The sequence below is a fragment of the Pundamilia nyererei genome, unplaced genomic scaffold (genome assembly GCF_000239375.1).
Source record: "Pundamilia nyererei isolate P.nyererei 1_Seehausen unplaced genomic scaffold, PunNye1.0 scaffold00223, whole genome shotgun sequence".
In the NCBI taxonomy this organism is placed as follows: Eukaryota; Metazoa; Chordata; class Actinopteri; order Cichliformes; family Cichlidae; genus Pundamilia; species Pundamilia nyererei.
In genome coordinates this window covers 753,379-764,537 of record NW_005187624.1, presented here as the reverse complement: position 1 = coordinate 764,537, position 11,159 = coordinate 753,379, and the positions used below count along the sequence as shown (strand labels likewise).

The 11,159-nt window shown below is 36.9% G+C and overlaps 1 long non-coding RNA gene across 1 annotated transcript; it reads left to right on the top strand.

Moving 5' to 3' along the window:
- The first annotated feature begins 7,976 nt into the window (after positions 1–7,976).
- On the top strand, positions 7,977–9,380 carry LOC102201783 (uncharacterized). Its single transcript, XR_312130.1, has 4 exons — positions 7,977–8,005; positions 9,146–9,175; positions 9,264–9,277; positions 9,366–9,380. It is a non-coding gene; the product is annotated as an uncharacterized LOC102201783 (long non-coding RNA).
- Positions 9,381–11,159: the final 1,779 nt, after the last annotated feature.

The following is an 11,159-nucleotide window of genomic DNA, read 5'->3' as shown; positions in this document are numbered from 1 at the left end:
TTCACATTTCTGTTCGCAGTTGCTGATGCTTTTCTGCTTGATGTTGTACTGCTTCTTTTTTTGTTGTTGCAGAAGCTACACATAGAATCAAGTAAGCATGTGGTTTTTCTTATAAGTCTTCAAGTCATCTTTAGGACATCATTTTAAAATAACGAACACGCGGTAACTAACAAAGAAATGATGTATTTATCAATAGCTCTTTGCAAAGAATAGAAATGGTTTAAGGTAAGTACAACCTCTGTCCCAAAGTGCTTTGAGAGGAGGACTGCACAATAAACAGACTCCATCATTATTTGGTTGATCAGTGGCCCAGTATCTGAAGGAGCTGTTGCTCTGGTCTGACCATTTCCACTCATCTCTGAACAAACCGATCCAGACTGAGGACAGTGAGCCATTGTTATTGTCACTGATTATTTGCTGCAATGCCAGAGTTTCAGTGTCTCCCCTTGCACTGGCCAAGTCTTTATTCATCACTCGACAATCTTGTTGGGCGTCAGTCCAGCTTTTCTCTTGAAAAACAACATACAACCCAACGGAGCCAACGTCTGTGAATAATTTTTACACAGAAAAATCCGATTACATGTAGAAAACAACATATCACTGCTGGCTTTCATGCTGTTGGGTAACAATAAAGATGAATTTGAAAATATTTGCTGAACTTGAACTTGAGTGACACAACTTTTTGAAACTACGACAATGAAATAATGTTTGAGATCAACGTTGCTTTTTAAAATTTTGTGCTGTCTACTTAAACACTGACACTGATTATTCGAAGCACTATCTGAAGAGGTCAGAGGTCCAAAAAAGTGATATTTAGAATGTTGTCAATCCAATAATAACTGCAAGAAACACAGTCTTAAATACCTCTATGTAGCATTATTATCACTGTGATCTTCAGAATCTATTGACTTTAAATGAGAGGTCAGAGGTCAAATGGGAAATAATATTTTTAATCTTTTCATGTGTTAAGGACACACACCACACTTGTAAGAATTATTGTTTGTAAATTATAAGGCTTTTTGTTAATTTCCAACCAATAAATCTTTATATTGACCATGAAGGCCTTGGCAGATTTAATTCTGAAGTCTAAATTTACACATTCTGAATGTCTTTTGACAATTTATTAGTGTGAGCTAACACCAAGCTGCACCCAGATCACTCATTTCAATTGTTTTTTCTTACCTGATGGCCAGATCTTTCATAGCAAAAGATACAGTGCGCTTCTGCAGGTTGCTGCTTTTTGTCCTTCTGCCTTTCTGAAAGTCTATTTTTTTGTCCATTTCATAGTGTGTTGGTGTTTTTACTGATGGCCTATGGAATACATATTTGCATTTTTATAAACAAATTTAGCTGTGAGGAGCTGAGCAGGATGTTGTAAAGATCTAAATTGATAGATGCTATCACAGGTGCCAAAAACTTGATGTAACCAACACACTGTATTTCCATTGGGGGTTGAAATGATCTTGTTTTATTACCTCTCCTCTATCTGTCTGTGTTCCTGCCACTTGTCTTTCTGTCTCTCATTTCAGCAGTGAGGTCACTCACTGTCATCATAAACCTTAAAATGGGACTGACTGTAATGAGAGTATTCTTGATTGTTATTGCTTATTTTTTTTTTTTTTAAATTGTTATTTTATTTACTTATTTAATTTTTAACAGCGTGATAGTTTTCTTTTATTCTATGTGGGAGCAGCTGACGACCATGAAAACGCATTTCTTTGGGATTAAAAAAGTTTCATGATATGAAATGAGAGGTGTTTCTTTCTGGCTTCCTCCAGAGACGCTGATGTTTTAGTTTCTTCAGTCAGACTCCCTCAAATATTTCTTATAGATCCTCTCTTATAACACTGTCGCCATTTTCACTATTTTATCTTGAGTTACACATATTTTCTTATATAAAGAAAAGTGGCCAAAGCAGTATTCAGATTGCTGTATTTATGAAAATTATGAGAAATGATCCAGTGCTAGGCAGTGCTGGGATATGGATTAGATATTAATGTGTGATAATAGTAACACTTTCTTTCTCCACGTCTTACTGCTTTCTTTTGTTTTTACTCCAGAGCAGCTTCTCTTGTTATTTTGTTATAGCTGATGCAATATTATGAAGGGAAAAAAAAATATTTTTAATCATCATAGTATAATGATCGTAGCTTATGTATTTATGTTCCCTATTTGATCCCGGACCAATCTTGATGAAATTTTGAATAAACATTGTCTAGCGTGCTGTCAGTACCGACATCTATATGGCATATGCAAATATTTTATACAAATCCCAAAGACAAACAAAGTAATTCACTATGTTTCTTTATTATAATGTTTTCAGACAAAAGACAGCATGTGGAAAAAATAGTGAAAGTTCATGTCTACCCTTACAGGTTACAGAGTAATAAATCAACAGACTTTTAATGAGTATTTAATATATCACATATGCATATTATATTTGCCACATGCTTAAAAAAACCCTCCAAATGAAAGCATTCCAAATATGCTGTGAGCAGACTTTAAAAACAAACAGTAAAGCAAAGTCTCCCTTTGTCTCTATTCATTAACGCTAGGCTAGTTTTGTTTATTCTCTACATGCAAAATCGTGAGTAATTTTTCACTCCAGGAAAACTTCATGTCATATTCTAACAGGCATCCTTGATTTCCTTCTCCTCTTCCTTATGGAAAATTTTCCCATCAGGCTGGACTCTCCACCGAACCTTGGCATTCTGGTACTTTGATTGGATCTACGGAGGCATTCACATGAGCTAGTTACAGTGTGTTACGATTATAAGTGCCTGAATCCAGTAAAAGTGGCTTCTTGACTTATATCTGAGCTTTTAAAAAGACACATTAATGGAACATTTTAGAGTAGAGAACTGACCTGCTGCAGAATGGCATCACTCACACTGAAGTCATTTAAGTTCAAAGATGACTTAAATTCCACCTTAACAGTTCTGGTGTGTTTTGTTTCTTGATTGGCAGAACATTGACATAAAATTCACATGCATTTAATTTGTTAAATAAGCTGCCATGTTAAGAATGGCAGTAACTAAAAAGAACAGATACATTTGTTCTCTATAAAAATAAACAATGAGAAGTCAAAAAGGTACATGATACACAGTGGAATTATATTCTTACCCTCATAGCAGATGAAGGGTAGAGAGTAAGTACAGCCTCTGTCCATGAATCCTTTGAGAGATGGATTGTACAATGTACAGAGTCCATCATAATTTGGTTGACCACTGGCCCAGTGTCTGAAGGAGCTGTCGCTCTGGTCGGACCATTTCCAATCATCTCTGAACAAACCGATCCAGACTGAGGACAGCGCAGCGCTATTGATTATTTGCTGTAATGCCAGATTTTCCACCTGGCTCCTCGCACTGGCCAAGTCTTTGTTGTTCATGCGACAGTTCTGCTGGGCATATAGCCAGCTCGTCCCTTGAAAAACAACATACAACCCACTGGAACCAATATCTGTGAACATTTACAACAAGAAAGATTAAAATCTAAACAAAATCACTCAGAGAGCACAACTCTCCTCGAAGGGCAAGGGCTAAAACTTTGACATTTTATGATGATTTTATGACAACATGCTGACTTCTGACCTTTGATCTATGAACATGAATAATTACATAGTAACATAGTTTATTTTATTCGCATTCACATTTATGTGAAAGAGGAGCTGTGTGTATTTTGAATGATCTTTCCCATGAATGCACTGACCTTGGCATACATAAGGAAGCGTTGTTGTACAGGGTGTGCTGAACCATTTCCCATCATCCCTCATCCCTCCACAGTTGTCAGTGGAACTTGGTAAACTGCCCCAGTTAGTGTATTCAACTACTCCATCACCTATCTGAGTTTCTCCCACAGACCACAGCCAGGCTGGTGGGCCTGTTTGTGTTAGACCGATCCACATCTCTGCTGTCACACCACTGGCTGATACCATGTTCACCAGCCTCTGCATGTCATCCTGGCTGCCAATCGTGGCGAGGTCGGCATAATTGCTCCTGCAGTAACTCTGGGCATCAGCCCAGATTTTAGCCCCGTTTATCAGGTAGAACTCCCGATGAGTGGGAGAACACAGAGTAACATAGCCTGTACAGGTGCACCAACCAAACGTCAAACAAAGGAGGACTGCATCATCATAACACTGTTTAACTTCAGCATGAATGTTTCATCATAAGCAGTTAAGAAAATGGATTCATGAATGGATTTCATCACTTATGACACTTACCTGAAACTAGCAATAAAATCACTGTAAGGACCATATTTTCTCTAGGATGTAAATTAGAAAAAATCAGTTTGCATTTGTTAGCCTACTGAAGTGGTTAAAGAATTTTTAATTCAGTGGTAGTCCACTCAGTCTCAAACTTTTTAAAACCCATGAAACGGAAGCATTTCCTGCCTTACTTACTTTAATGTTACAATCACAAGTCTTTGAATGCACAGCCAGAGGATTTAACAAATGTGCCAAAACAAATGTATGCGACAACAAAATGAAATAAATCAACCAGTCATCAAAGAAGGTGACAATACTGCGTTCTAACATTTTGAGGGACTTTTTTCCCCTTTCAAAGCATAACTGGCGTCTTGTGCTTAATCAAATCAATATGGAAGTAATACAGATTTTTTGTTTTTAAGTTGTTTTTGTTGTTAGGTTTTGTGGATAGATTTACAGGCAGAAGTTTTAAGGACTTAAGGGCTTAAAGCAAATAAAAACGCGGACAGATGAGTCACTTTGGTAGCATCCACTTATTTTTTTAAATGTATTTCAAAGACACTTATTTTTCGGTTTTAAATGAATTGAAGCTATTTTATTGAATAAGTCAAAAATGTTTAAATGACAAATACTAAACTTTAAGAACAGAATTGTTTGTTGTTCTGGCAGACAACAAATTTGAAACTATTTTGGGAATCGTTTCATTACTTACATAATTACTCTTATGTCCTAACTATACTTGTACAGTATAGTTAGGAACCATAACCATAGCAAGAATTGGCAGTAACATGTTTAAGCTAGTGGCATGTACACATGCCTGTCTATAACTGCCCACGTCTGCATATCTACCCTGCTCCCTCTGATAAATCACCTAACTGAGCAGCCCCATTACATGGATACAATTACCAACCACACCTAGTAATGATGAAAAAGAGGTTTTAAACTTTGACAGTTAAAGATTTCTTTCTTTTGTATAAAAATCTTTGGCTTTTTCACTCTTGAAATGTTCAAATAGGATTAATATTACGGACAACCTGATACAGAAGAACACATAGACTGATTAGAGAATTACAACGAGACACAGATGAGAACAATCAAAGAATAAGCAGGAGGACAGAGACAATAAGTAGAACTAACAACAACAACAACAACAACAACAACAACAACAACAACAACAAAAATACACTACCGGTACCTTAGAAAGTAGAACAGGCACCAACACAAAGACTCAAATGTATTAACTAAGAATCCAAAACTGAGTCCAGCAGAAAATCCAGCAATCCTGAGACGATTCATATACAGATTTTTTCAAGGTCAAGTGACACTTTACATATAATTTAACTCTCCATAATTCTCAGAAACATTTAAATTACATTGATGCTTTAGCATTACTAATGTGTATGTGTTGACAACACCTAACATCATGACATGGCAGTTGCTGTCCACCCAGATGATCAACTCCCTTCTATATTTTTAGAAACAACTCTCTTCTTACCTGATGGGAAGATATTTTATTACAAAGGATTAAATGGACAAATAGGCAGTTGTTAATCCTACTTCATACTTCCACGTATCAGTGTTTTGTTTGTTAGCAAGTAGTCTTTGTATTTGTCTTTATGAAAATGAAGCAATGAAGCTTAGCAAAGATGCAAAAGAATATTTGCCTTCCTTAGGACAGGATGCTTATGCAATATGATTTTTAATATATATATATGTATATATAATTTTGCACAAAAAGTAAGGAATTTGTGTTTGGTCTATTATGTCTTTGTTGTATAATAGACCTGTCTTTGTTGTTGTTAAATCTTGTACAGTTGGAAAGCCATGCATTTGTGAGTTGAGCAGAAGAGTTGAGTATGTGGGTTGTGCCTATGAGTGTACATCTATGCCACATATGGACTACAAGTCCGCAAGTTCTGAAGGGAGACACGAGAAAAGGTGGTTGAGGCCAAGAGAGCACAATTTCCCCTGAAGTGCAAGGGCTGAAAATATAAAAATTGTGCTGTACAGTTCTCTCAATGCCTTTTCATATGATACATTGCTTGACATGGTTTCTTGAATTTTTTTTATCCTGTCTTCCTTCTCTCACCCCAACCGGCCTCCCTGAGCCTGGTTCTGCCGGAGGTTTCTTCCTGTTAAAAGCAAGGTTTTCCTTCCCACTTTCACCAAAGTGCTTGCTCATAGGGGGTCATATGATTGTTGGGTTTTTCTCTGTATGTATTATTGTAGGGTCTACCTTACAATATAAAGTGCCTTGAGGCGACTGTTGTTGTGAATTGGTGCTATATAAATAAAATTGAATTAAATCTTAAATTTGGACTCATCAAACCAAAGCACAGATTTCCACTGATCTAATGTTCATTCCTTGTGTTTCTTGGCCCAAGAAAGCTTGTTGCTTTTCCTTAGTAGTGGTTTCTTAGCAGATATTTGACCATAAAAGCCTGATTCGCACAATCTCTTCTGAACAGTTGATGTAGACATGTGCCTGGTACTGGAACTCTGTGTGGCATCTGTCTGGGCTCTAACCGGAGGTGCTGTTAACTTATATATATCTGAGGCTGGTGATTTGGATGAATGTATCCTCAGCAGAAGTGGTGGCTCCTGGTCTTCCTTTCCTTATGTGAACCAGTTTAATTGTAGCACTTGATGGTTTTTGCAACTACACTTAGGGATACATTCAAAGCAATTTTCCAGGCTGACTGACCTTCAGTTCTTGCTTAAAGTAATGATGGACTGCCGTTTCTCTTTACTTAGCTGATTGGTTCTTGCCATAATATGAATTGTAACAATTGTCAAATAGGACTTTCAGCTGTGTACCAACCTGACTTTTGAACAACACAACTGATAGTCCCAAGCCCATTAAGAAGGCGAGAAATTCCACAAATGTGTAGTGTAGTTTTTGATGATGCCACAGAGAGTACATAGAGAGGAACAACATAGAAAGCATGAAATTTAATGCTCTCTCTTAAACTGTTCTTCAGAATTAGGGATTTGTGTTAATAATCTTTATAAAAACCAAATGTAATCAACACACTTTATTTCCATTTTGGGACAAACTGTTTTTATTCATCTGAGCTCCTGCCACCTGTCTTTGTGTCTCCAATTTCAACAGTGAGGTCAGCATCAAACACTGTTCTCATTTTTTTTGCCTGTCAGACTTCAGCTTATGCCCTCAATACCCACTAATAGTCCACATTCAATCCCTGTTCCTTATTTTTAAATTATGACCCATATCCACATGTTTGTAGCATGTGAATATGGGTCATATTTGTGTATCGTGTAAGTTATTGGCATTACACGATCCCACTTCCTTTCTCATCTTAACCATCAAAACTAAATTTCATATCCTAATGCTGACCTACTTCTACCTAAGTTCACCACCAAAGCAATTCTGAATTCTCCAACAGTTGTTTTAAGGTTTGTCTGACAGCAAGAAGCTGCCAAAATGTCCTAAAATCTTCAAAATGACCTCAAGGTCTTAAGCTCAAACTGGTGCACAACAGAAAGCACTAAGTATTATGTTCATTACTTTAGAGAATTCCTGGCATAACATCCATCATGCACCAATAGTGAAACAATCAGAGACTGTGGAAATACATTTGTTTTCACCATATGAGTAATAACACACACACACACACACACACACACACACACACACACACACACACACACACACACACACACACACACACACACACACTCCTCCTCGTCGCCCAGAGGACCCCATATAAAGCTGTGTTTCCCCTGCACTTGTTACTGCTCTTCGTTTCAACATCAGTGTTGTTGTCTGCTGTTCAGGTATGTACTTTGACCTTTTCCTATGATATCTAAACTGACATTTAAATTATAGCACCATCCACATCCAAATAAGATAATCAGCTCGAGCTACAGTTTCCACTGAGCACATGCCCAACTTAGTATTGCTAAATTAACAGCTATGACTTTGATGATAAGACACTAAAAACTTTGCTCAGATTAGTGAGTTTGGATTTGGAAATGACTTATTTGTTATATTCAGTGTCTTTTCCGGTTATTTTGAGTGAAATATAAACACCCAGTGTGCAGCATTTGGTGTTTGGGATTTTCATGAAGTGAAAAAACTCAGTGGTTTATTCTTGATCAAAACAATTCTGTAATGTATTTAAATACTGGACCCACCAGTGTGTTAGTGGGTGATGATAAAGGTGTAACATTTCTCAGAATAAACATGCTCCAGTTTTTCTCGGTAACTCTGCTGGTCAATTAATGCAATAAAATCCTCCTGAAATCCTTCAGTCCTTTTGTCCATACCTGTTTATTTAGACTGACACAGTCATATCTTAAAATCCTTGCTAAAATTGACCTGTGAGGTATTGTAGACACTTTTATCAGTGCCTGTAAACAGGTAGTATCATACATTTGCATAGGAATGAGGCTTCAATATCCCAAATTTGCCTTTGTTGGTTTTTGTCTATTTGATCAGTCAAACATGGTTTTGTACTCATGCAACATCTCACAGTGACACATGTGCATAAGCCTATGAAGTAATGGTTAAAATATCTGTGAGGCTACGCACGTATTTAAAGATCCTTTTAATTTACTGAGACTGCACGTAGATCAAATGATAATAGAGGACTTGGCTGGTGTTAATAGCAGCTAGCCGACCAGCTTAATCTCCTTCTATCCCACATTCTCTCTTGTAAATCAAATTAAACAAGATGGACTGGACAGCTGTTACCTCACTCTGATCCTGGATAATTGGATGCTGCTCCAATCCAGTGTCCCTCTGGTCTCTTCTATTCCTAGATCATTAGCTCCAAATGGCCTTTCACTTAATCTTATCCCCTAAAGTAAAATCTTACACTGGATGTTGCTTTTTTAATTTCAAAGGTTTAGAAAAAAGACGTGTGGTGCATTATAACTATACATAATAGCACTGATTTCTATGTGTCTTTCCAGTGTCATCATGTCTTACTTAGATGAACATGGGTGAGTCGATCCAGTCCAGAAAGTTCTAATTCATTAACTTGTGTTTTATGGCACGTCTAATGCATTCTTTCAATTCCTTTTGATTTAGAGGGCATCACGAGGGTAAGGGCAGCAATTCTTTCATTTAATAAATATATAAGCTGCAATTCATATCTCAACTCAATCAGACTGTGACTCTTTCTTTCTCCAGAAGAAGATGAGGAGCAGGGAGAGGGAGGTGAGACTGAAGGCTCAGTGTGGGTTGATTATATTTAGCATACCTTGGAGATAACACATCAACTACCAGCTGTTTTAGCAATCCAGTAGTAGAGACACCCCATAGACCCACACAATTGTGAATATGGTTTAAATCCTGTAATTGACTTAATGTTTACGTGTTGATTCTGTATTTCTGTGGGTAGTCCATGATCACTACCTTAGTACACAACCCAGTATCATGGCAAAACGTGTAATAGATGCGCTGGTCCATTTGGACACGCATGTTGAGGTAGCCTGTAAGCTGCAGCACCAGCAGAGGGAGATATTTTATTTAAAGCAAACATGAAAATGATAGGAAAGCATTTAAACAGACATTACTTACAGATTTACATGTAAATACACATTAGCCGCCTAGCTTAATTATTTCTGGTGATTAAGGACCTGGAGCATACTTCATACATTCCTTGCTCACTAGCCACTTCTTGGTTTTAACCCTATAATGGCATTTGTATCATATTTGCTACATGAATTTCTGAGACCTCTATGTCATTAACATGATGTGATTTGATTTGATTTGATTTGATTTGATTTGATGATCAATACTTGCCATAATTTTAAAATGTTATGGACAAAACTCTTTTTTTTTCTCTAAAATTAACATTGTTGTTGTTAACAAAAAGTTGCCAAACACGCCCAATTTATCAAATGCGATACAAAAGATATATAATAAATATATCATAAACATGATACAGAAAAAAAATTGTGGATTTTGTTATAAGAACATCTCAGTTCCAAAAAATCTGAAATTTCTGGCTATTTTTTGATGGGTTGGGTCTCACAGGGTTAAATATATTATCTCCCCTTTCTGGTTCTGCAACTTTTGCATGCAGTACCACAACTTTTGCATGCATGTCCATTTCATGCTTTGGAGAGGCAAAGCTGGCAAAGGTGGGGCTGTCACCTTGGAGGTGGTTTAGAGAGTGCTGAGTTGAACTGCTCTTTCATCATGTGAGTCGTTAGAAACATCTGTAACATTTGTGAATTTTTTTTTTCCACCCTCACCATACGAGTTATAAAGGTCACATGGGTCGAGGTTTGAGTTGGGGTTGAATCGCATGGGAAAGGATCTCAAGACTGTGTTCCAAGTAGCTGACAAATGGTGTCATAGGCCACCACCTCTACTTAATGACGGCTGTTCAAGCTGGACATAGATGGCCTCCTTGACTCCTCTGTTTCATTTATTTCCACTCTTGGCTGTGTACTATGTGGGAATCTTTAACATTTTAATCTCTGGAGGTGAGCATAAGAGACTCACCTGCATGCTGTTTTGCTTGTTAGTGGCTGCCAATATGAAGAAAGTGAGCTTTAAAGAAGGTAAACAGCTTGATTCAAACAGTAAATGAAAATGAATTGCAGGGAGGTTCCAACAAATCAAATCAAATCAAATCAAATCACTTTTATTGTCACATCACATGTGCAGGTACATTGGTACAGCACATGTGAGTGAAATGCTTGTGTGCGAGCTTCACAAGCAACAGAGTTGTGCAAAATACAATAACGTAAACAAGCAAAGTACAAGAATGGCTACATCTGAAACTAATAAATATATGTACAATATATAATAGTATATGCATTTCTGGATGTGTATACTAAATATTTTTCTACGTGTGTGTGTGTGTGTGTGTATACACATATTTTACAAATTAAATAGAGTAAACAATAAAATAAAATATATAAAAATATACATAGTTGAGACATGTGCAAAACAGTGGCATTACTGTACAGT